The sequence below is a fragment of the Antennarius striatus genome, chromosome 21 (genome assembly GCF_040054535.1).
Source record: "Antennarius striatus isolate MH-2024 chromosome 21, ASM4005453v1, whole genome shotgun sequence".
NCBI lineage: Eukaryota > Metazoa > Chordata > Actinopteri > Lophiiformes > Antennariidae > Antennarius > Antennarius striatus.
In genome coordinates this window covers 11000168-11009997 of record NC_090796.1, presented here as the reverse complement: position 1 = coordinate 11009997, position 9830 = coordinate 11000168, and positions in this window count along the sequence as shown.

Below are 9830 nucleotides of genomic sequence, written 5' to 3'. Positions count from 1 at the left end.
TAATGATGTCCTACCTCAAAAATAATGAGAAACCTTCTCAAAGTAATAGTTTGGTAGCTCTAATTAATGACATGATGTAACAAAATATTTGACTTCACAAAGAAATAAGTTGCTAAATTTTGAAATGTTCTTATTTTGCATTTGTATGATTTTGAGAAAATCATACTAATCCATTGCTTTGAAGATGTTTTGACATTATAATGATTTGTGGAATACTTTTTTTTCGTAGATTTCTATGATTGTGAGGACAGCAAAGATAATAAAATGATGAGAAAAACTATATATAAATATATTTACAGTATATAGAATAATATATAATATATAGAAATATACAAATTTAATAGTCAATAAATGTAAGTGTGCGTGTAGCTTGGAATAGACAACTGGTGACTTATTCACAAGTAACACAGCAAATACTCTGCCTAATGAGGGGTTTCTTGAGTTAACCTGGAAATTGTGCTGTTTTCCCTCTCTCCCCGCATGGCTCAAATAGTTAAGAAAACACTGCTGGAGTTGCATGTTTGTCTTACTTCTTTATACGAGGATGTGTGTGTGCTTGACTCCAACAATTCTGTTTTTGCTGAAGGTTATTTCAAGACAGCAGGATGGTTGAAGCATCACTGGTGATGAGCCTCAAGCTGCGCGCGTGCTTTACCTGCTGCTCCACTCTGGTTGAGAATAAGATGGTGATTGGTGTTGTGTGTGTGTGTGTGTGTGTGTGTGTGTGTGTGTGTGTGTGTGTGTGTGTGTGTGTGTGTGTGTGTGTGTGTGCGTGCGTGTGTGTGTGTGTGTGTGTTTGTGGCCTGAAGAAAAGTGAAGCAGACAGCAGCACCAATTTGTTTCTCAAGGAAAAGTGTAACAAGATCAAATTGAGAGCAGAAACGTAATTCTCGGATCTGTAGCTGTGGAACAGTCTTTTAGACTTGATAGGTGGCTTTATAATGACCCAGCACACGTGGTCCGATCTCAAATGTTTGTTTTTTTTCAGTTATGTTGCCTGATCCCCATGCTTTGGACACTGGACTCCATGCGACAGAGGCTGGAAACAGCCTCTAATACTCCCATCACCAAACCCCTTTGTCTTTCACAGTCCTTCCACCCCTACTTCTCAGTTGTGTGTCACACAGTAATGCCTCTGGGACAACTCAACAGAGAGCCTGTAACAACCATGCCGGGGCATCTTTGGCTCTGTTTGATCTGGTAGACCTTTACTTTGCTTCTCTTGCTCTGCTATGTATCTTTTCCTCTTCATTACCTTCTGTCACCTGCTGCCTGGGGCGTTTTCTTAGACGTTCATCCCAGGGGCCATCCTCCTGATGTACTCACAGATGCTCTGTCGTGTTCATACTTATGAATCTCAAGTGCTGGGCTTTAGGTGGATTCCTCTCTAGGATGTTCATCTCGACATCTTGGCATCTCAGAAATTCCTAAGGAACCGAATTACTAAGCAACCATATGTATATCTTTAAGTCTACTTTCAATCTCTCCTTGTTATCGGAAGGAAACTCGAGGTTTCTGAAAACACATTGCTGACTTCTAAAGTAGAGGATAAAGTTAAAAAAAAGGGCTCAAGAACAACAACTTCATTGCATTTTCATTAAATTTGGTACTGAAAATGTTGCTGGAGTATTATTTTTACTTCCTCATCTTTTCACCTGTTTGTTCACCCCTGTTTGCCACATTGTTCAACTTATTTTACATACAATTTAACCTCTAAGATGCTCTTACATAAATTTCTGTTATTGGAAGACCAGGTGTGAAAATGATCTCCAGGCTACTTCGAGCAAATGTGTCAGCCAGAGTCGAATAACCGGGTTCCGCCATTGTTATGTGTTTAGTGAGAGAGTCTCCAATCAAAATGGTGTCTGCTGTGGAGCAGCACCAGTCCTGTGCCAGGAAGGATCATCATTAGGAGAGGCTAGTGTGTGAGCCCCGGCAGCTGATCCAGTGGAATGTGGACATATCCTGGGCACAGTGTCAGCCAAGTCTGTGATAGGATGGTCTGCACAGTCCCTACACCCCTTTTCCAGCTGGATCGGAGTCATTGAATTGTTCAGTTTTTTTTTCATATTTGATACAGCATTACAATTTATTTTATAACTGCTATTCTCTTGTCAATTGTTTGGGCTTCATACAAACATATTTTGTCTGTATATCTTTGCTCTAATCCCAGGTTTCTATTCACAGATAAATATAGCATGAATATAGTTGTAGCCTAGACAGCTCAAGGATGCATTTCAGTCAGTATCACTGAATACGAATAGAAAGTTTGTTTACAAGAAAATTCCTCAGGCACCTTTAACTATGAAAATAAACAACTGCTTTAAAATGCTGCTCAATATCTGGTCTTTTTCATTTTTTGTCAAGGTTAGAAAAGGTAGCACCAGCACTACACTTAACTGTTTTGGCTTGTGTATGGGATTTTGCAGTGCAGAGACTCACACACATACACACAAGTAAAAAGAAGCAGAGATGTATGATAAATTATACAACACCAACTCATTAATGAATGCCGTGGAGCTGGAATGGCAGCATGTAATTCCCTCTCTGTGCGTGTGTGATTAGATGTGTTTTAATGTCTTTGCTCTGGCCATCCTTGCGTATGGGGAACTGTGGGTGTTTGGATATGTGCATGTTGGGATATTTGTGTGATGGGTTTCCTCTGGTCTCCTCTGGTTTCCTCATGTTTATGTGTGCAAAGTGGACAAGCAAACAAATGTAATATTAGGTCCCCTACTAGTCACAGCAGACCAATGGTTCTTTCATCCAGAAAGGTACTAGTTGGGTGTAGCTGGGCTATAGTGCATGTAGCTGCAAAAAAGCTAATGAAAGCGTTTACTACCTGCAGAGATCCATGATGGAAAGTTTGTGAAATATATCACATTTCGTCTTGGAATAAAAGACATATAGATGTGCACATCTGACAGCATTAACACATGTCCTCACCATTATCCCTACAGCCCATGATTCAAGTAAAGTGCATTAAGGCAGTGGCTGAAAGAATGAGATAACAGAGTTTTTTTTTAATGTGAGAGGAATTTTCATATCACTGAGTTGTAACAGTGGGAAGAAGAAGTAAGAACTGAAGAATAAGCAGACAGGAGGATCACAAGGACATGATGGCCTGTTAAGCTGTAAGAGGACAGTGACTCAGTGTGGAAAGAAGAGACAAGCCAATTATCAGCTGCCACCACTCACAAGCAAACACGCACCAATACACACATTAATTCACACACTATGTTTAAGAAAAGGTGTAAAAATGACACTACAGATGACTTACCATCTGGTATAGGGAGAGTTTTTTGGGTATATACACAGTTGTATAAAATCAAAATTAAAACTTGTCAGAAATAAATGCTGATGAGATGAAACAAAACGAATGATAGATGCAACAGGTATCAGAGTCTTCACTCTAACGTTTGGCATGTTTCCTATAAATATGACTGCTATGACTCCCTGCCTAAGTTTAACAATAGGGGGAAATAAGGATTGTCCTGTATATATTGGGGTGAGCTTCATACAGGATATAAATAAACATGCATGTACCGTGAAACAGGGCTGACGGACTGAGACGAACTGTTCCACCTTCAATATTCAGGAGGGACATGGGCTAGCTGCATACCACTGCTGTTGTAACCCTGTAAAACATATTCATTCAAGTAATGAGATTCTGAGCTTACAAATGCACTTAAACCAAGTTATTATTTTTAAAAACAGGCATTACAGACAGGAATTTCACGTTCATGTTGCAGACTGCCGAAGAAATTCAGGTTTTCATTCCAATTAAATTTTACTGTAGGTGCTACCTGGTATTTCCTCCTCTCTGGGTGAATGTGGACTAATTAGGAGTTTTCTGTCACACTCAAGCATTAGCCGGTCCATATTTAGTAAAAAATATTTTCAGGCCCATGGACAGCATCCTTATTCCACTGAGAGAGAGAGAGAGACAGAGAGAGAGAGAGAGAGAGAGAGAGAGAGAGAGAGAGAGAGAGAGAGAGAGAGAGAGAGAGAGAGAGAGAGAGAGAGAGAGAGAGAGAGAGAGAGAGAGAGAGAGAGAGAGAGAGAGAGAGAGAGAGAGAGAGAGCTGCTGTGAGTTGAGATGAATTCCACCACCATAGTTTGGCGTCTTGACACAAGGTTTCATATTTCTCATATGAAATGAAATTGACTAACTTAGTGAATAGATGTGAATTTTTAGACAGTAGATAATGAATATTTATATTGATGTTGCTGCATTCTTATCATTTATCCATTGGAATATGTAAATATAACAATGCAACACTGTGCTAATTCTTTCTGAATAAATATTATCGGAAACAGTATAAATATAACACATTTAATCATCAAAGTCTTTAACATGATTATGATATCGATATTTAAAAAAAAAAAAAAAGTTGCGTTGTATGGCTGAAGGTGCCAGAAAAGCCACTTTTGTAGAATTTGTTTTTAATTAATCAAAGCATTTCTGACATAATGTATCAATGGTGTAAGAGCAATGGCCATCACACATTCTGTACAGACTATGAGGCCCATTGAGTTTGTAGTTTGTGTTTTTGGCCAATATAAATAAAATTATTTGACACGAAGTTTAATTCTTATGATTATTTAGTTATTCTGAGATTGTTAGATTTAATTTGCATACCAATAAATCCATGCCCATTTGAGACAGATTGAGATGGAAGGCCCTGAAAAAGTCAAAGTATGGAAGTGAATTTTATACCTTTCTAAAACATCAGCATGTGTGTTTTATCTGTATTTTTAAAAATATTTAATAGATAATTTTCTTACATAAACATTTGTACATGTTGCCGTGTATGGGCCAGAAAAGCCTGCACATGCCTGCTGTTCAGTACATGTGCAGCCACATTATGGCATGTTGAGATGCAGAGGGAATGCTCTGAGACTTATATCTCCTCTCAGTGTCCCTCAGCATAAAGCCTCAGGGGAAAGACGAGAAGAAACCAGAAGAGAAAGGGGGATGCTTCATCAATAATTTAACATGTAACACTGAAATCTGTCCCCACAGGAGTTTTATGTGGAGAAAAATAAGCTTCCGTCTGTCCACTGTTAAGAAGGGAGAATCCGGTAGAGTGATGGACTGACAGAAAGACAGGCAGATAAAAGAGACAGACGAAAGGACAAGAAGAGTCATGGGAATTGTTCATCTTTCGGTGCTAGGGTGGATGTTGCAGCACTGTAGGCCGAGAGGACAGAAAGAACTGAGGGTTTGAGAGTGCTTGAAAAGGGTTGGAGGTGGAATAACAAAGACCGGTCAAAAGACAAATGGAAACATAGTAGATCACAATGGAATTACACAATTTGGTCAAATGTATGTGGACACCTGAGCACTGAAGTATATGTGGTTGTTAAATGTGTTGCTCTCAAACACGTTAACGCTGATCTGGCTTCATTCAGCAACAAGTAAAAGATGATGAGACAGGTTCATGCCCCAGTTCTTTTCTCACTTCCAAACAGCTGGCCTAACTGAGGTGTGAAGTGAACTGAAGCAAAGCAAATTGTCACTTGGTGGTGGCAATGGATTGTTACTGATGCTGAATAATATAAATTTATGCCACTGGATTTTAGTTTTTAAAAATATTAGTCATTAAATGTAGCTGCAAGAGGGCACAAGCTAGTGTCTTATTATGCCGGCCCCAAACCCGGATAAATACAGTGGGTTGTATCAGGAAGGACATCCGATGTAAAACTTTTGCCAAATAAAACATGCAAATCAAATCTATGACTTCCATACCGGATCGATCAAGGCCTGGGTTAACAACAACCTCTATCGGTGCTGTTCACCTCCAGGGCGTTGGAGGTGATTTAGGAAAGCATGTCGCTGGCTCAGGAACAACTTTCAGTCCTGAGTCAAGATGATCCCTACAAGTCATACGTCACATCGTTTAGATCAAATCTAAGTCAGAAACAAGCTGAGATGATTAAGTTAAACTCAAAATAACACCTTAACTTCAAAGGTATTCCCTAATCATGGTCAATGCCATTCAGTCAACATGATTCTCTCATGTGTCACATAAAAATAACACATACATGTATATTATAAAATGCATAATATACTTGTGGCACACTTAATGTAACAGCTGATGCAGTTTTGGGGGAGGTATGTACACTTGGAATAACTTCTTTCTCTCACCCTACTGACTTGTTTTCAGTTCATCATTCATTTGTTGTTTCTTTTTTTTTTTTTTAACTCATTCCCACAGATACCACCCTGCTGCCACAAATACCTATTGAGCATGAAATGTGGATCAAATTGCAACTAAAAATAGCCCCGAACAAAAAGCACTACTTCCTGTTTGTTTGCTAAAACAACAGTAAGCACCTATTTTAGGAAAGACTGAGCTTTTCAGAGAAGGAACAAAAGGCTGACACATAATGAGAGATTTCAATGTTTTCATGCAAATTCTTTAAGCAGTTGGAAAATATTCCACACATGTGTCATCATACCCACACATGTTTTATTTTATATCACTGTATCCAAGCTGTATCCTGAAGCAGGGCAGTGACGGAGCAAACATGCACGCACACAAATGTACACCCATTTACCGTTTCAAGCATATGGGCTGAACTTGCTGATTTTTTATTTCTCAGCATGTGGTGTCGCTGTGATACCACCTGATCTCAACAGCACAAATACGTACACTTGCTTCACACAGCACAGATGAATCAGGTAGTAACTGACAGCTGGTAACAGCAGGTAGTCACCAGGCACTAGAGATTAACTAGAGAATATTCAGATCCCAGTCAGTAGGGATGGGGAACAACACTGCAATCACCATCTCACCAGTTGATAAATCCCCTCCGGGCTTCAGTCGACTTCTCTTCACCCTGATGACCTATGACAACTGAACCTAATTCATGAAGCGGTATTGTCAAGTACGTACGTAGATAACACTACAGTGTTTGGCCTCATCCGGGATGTTAATGAGCTGACATTGTCAAGAGCAGAGAGGATGTGAAACACCATGCTGATCTGTGCCACACCAATAATCTGGCCCTGAATATCCACAAAATAAAGGAGAGCAGTGTTGACTTCAGGAAGAATGGATGTAATCATAATGCACAGATTTGCCGATGCATTCTCAGTATAGTCTACTGTGGGGACAATAGAGACCATTCTAACCAGCTGTACCTCTCCCTAGAATTAGAAATGGTCCTTTCTTATACAAGAATGGTTTGGTTAAAAACTACCGACAAATCTTTTCCTTCGCATTATATTATAATTCCACTTTCGCATGTCAGTGTTTTGGAAATGGCTCTCAATCACACAGATTTGCATAAGTGGTTGATATTGATGAAGTATGCATGACAGTGCAGTGGATGGCAGTGTAACAAAGTCAACACTGCAGAATAAGATCACAGTTGATGTAATACAGCAGGAGTGTTAACGCACTCAGCAGTATCTGCAGTACAAACAAAATGTTTTGTTGGTGGTCTGCTAATAGTATTTGTCCTGGATGTGGGATGTTGGCTGGAACTGTAATAGTCATAAACACAATGGTGCTGTTTCACCATTGTTTCCAGAGAAGTAGGGTTTGACCAATTTACATGGAAATTGTAACTGTATTGTTTTCCAATGATTTCACTCCGGAACCCATTCTGAAAAGTCTGTATTTTCAAGTACCCAATGTGGGGTTGTCATGTGAATGAATGGCCAAAGCAGCAAATCACTGGCCCTTCATCTTTATTTACCAAAGCATTTGCAATTTCAGTAATCACAATATGTCATCATACAGGGGGCGGCATGGTGGCGCAGTGGTTAGCGCTGCCGCCTCACAACACGGCGGACCCGAGTTTGAGTTCGCAGCTCTCCCCGTGTCTGCGTGGGTTCTCTCCGGGTTCTCCGGCTTCCTCCCACCTCCAAAAGCATGCGCTTCAGGTTGATTGGCCGGTCCCAAATTGACCGTAGGAGTGAGTGTGTGTGTGTGAATGATTGTTTGTCTCTATGTGGCTCCGCAGTACACTGGCGTTGTGCCTGGAGTGTCCCCCGCCTCACGCCCTGCGACTGCCAGGATAGGCATCGGCACCCTGCGACCTGCGTTAGCGGATTAAGCGGGTTAGAAAATGACTGACTGACTGACTGACAGTATATGTTTTGATGTTATTTTTAGGAAGACAGATATAATGAAATTTTAACCTGTTGTGTTTGTCTGGTGGATAATCTGATTAACATTATAGTTAATTTTGAACATAAATTGTATCTGCGCAGGGTTTAGAGAGTCGAGGAATAGTGAGAGAGTATAGTAAAGAAGGAAAGAGCGAGACTGCTTTGATGACACATTTAGTATTCTGGCTCTGTCTCATCCATTCTGTACTATTGATGAGCTGGCAATGTTCTGTTCAGCCAATCAAGGACATTCAGAGACTGCTGTACAACACAAGCCTGCACAGCTGTAAGCACACTTTATACATCTGCTTCTATTTAAAGAAGGTAAAGCTATATTGTGCCCAGACTATCCATATTATTAAAACAATAACCCTTCATTTAAAGTTTTATTATTGACAATGAAATTAATGTGTGCAATAATAGAGGCTTCATTCATAGTGACAAACAGAGAGATCCCTCTGTATTTCTCTTCTACTCGAAAGAACATTTTGATATTTTTTTTAGCTTTTTGATTTGCTGTTACAACCGCAATCCTGACTGGTTGTGTCATTTTCAGCAGCAGCAGCAGGCAGCAGTTTTCAATGAAAAAGCTCTGAACACCATGTAACTTGGACCAAATAGCAGGCAGACACAGTCATAAATGATCTAGTGAAGAAAAAGATACATTTTATATCATAGCTGTTTGAAAACCAGATATTGTTCTCAGAAGGTGATGCAAACAAACCTGGAGTGAAGAGAACACGGTAATAAAAACCACTCAGTATGAGTGATAATGGCGTGACTGCTCAATGTCTAAATAAAACCCAATTCACAGAAGGTGCTTTTAAACCAATAGATATAGTGGTAAAACCTTCTTCTCTGCTATTTATTGAGATGATTGGGATATTTATATAATTAATATACAGTATAATCTATGTGGTCAAATTTAATCACAGGCAACATGATATACAGTAATCAAAAAGCATGAAGAACTGATGATCACAATGCATTGTAAGCACAGTCAAACACATAATAGGTAGAGGCTGTCTTGAGCAGAACATACAAGAGTGTATGTGTAAATGCTGCAGAGGGTTTCTCTGTAATAGGAAAGCCTTTAGTCGCATTGGAAACAGGCTTACACATGTCTGGGGCACGTTGTCAGGAGTTATACATATGTGATGTGGTTTCCTTGTGTAACGATGGTAAAGTGTAGTGTCGTGATCCTGTCTGCTATAGTGAAGACCTGTGTGTCTTTACTGTGGACTAATCAGAAATCTGCCTGGAGAGATTTGAAAAATAAAAATGTCTTGCAGGCTTGATCACAGGGAGAATTTTGATGACACCATCTTTGACAACCCGGACTGCCTCATCCTTCAAATAAATATTTACACTGACCTTGGTGTCACGTTGGAAACTAACAGCAAATTCATTGTAGGTGTGGACAAGAATACTATGACATTCTACTGTCTTTAGAGAGTTTTAATTTATTTGCTGAGAGTCCAGTTTGGTCTCAAGTGTAATTCATCTTTTTTAATGAGTTCTGACTATATATTTTACATATTTTTGCTAATTAAATGTGTTTATGATGCTTTGGTTGTTTTAAATCCTCAATTTCAAAGACACCAACTATTGCTAATACATAATAAAATGTTTGTGTCACACAGTATTAGGAGCTTATTTCCTCACACTATCATTAATCTAGTGAACATTGAAGAAGCCTTTGTTT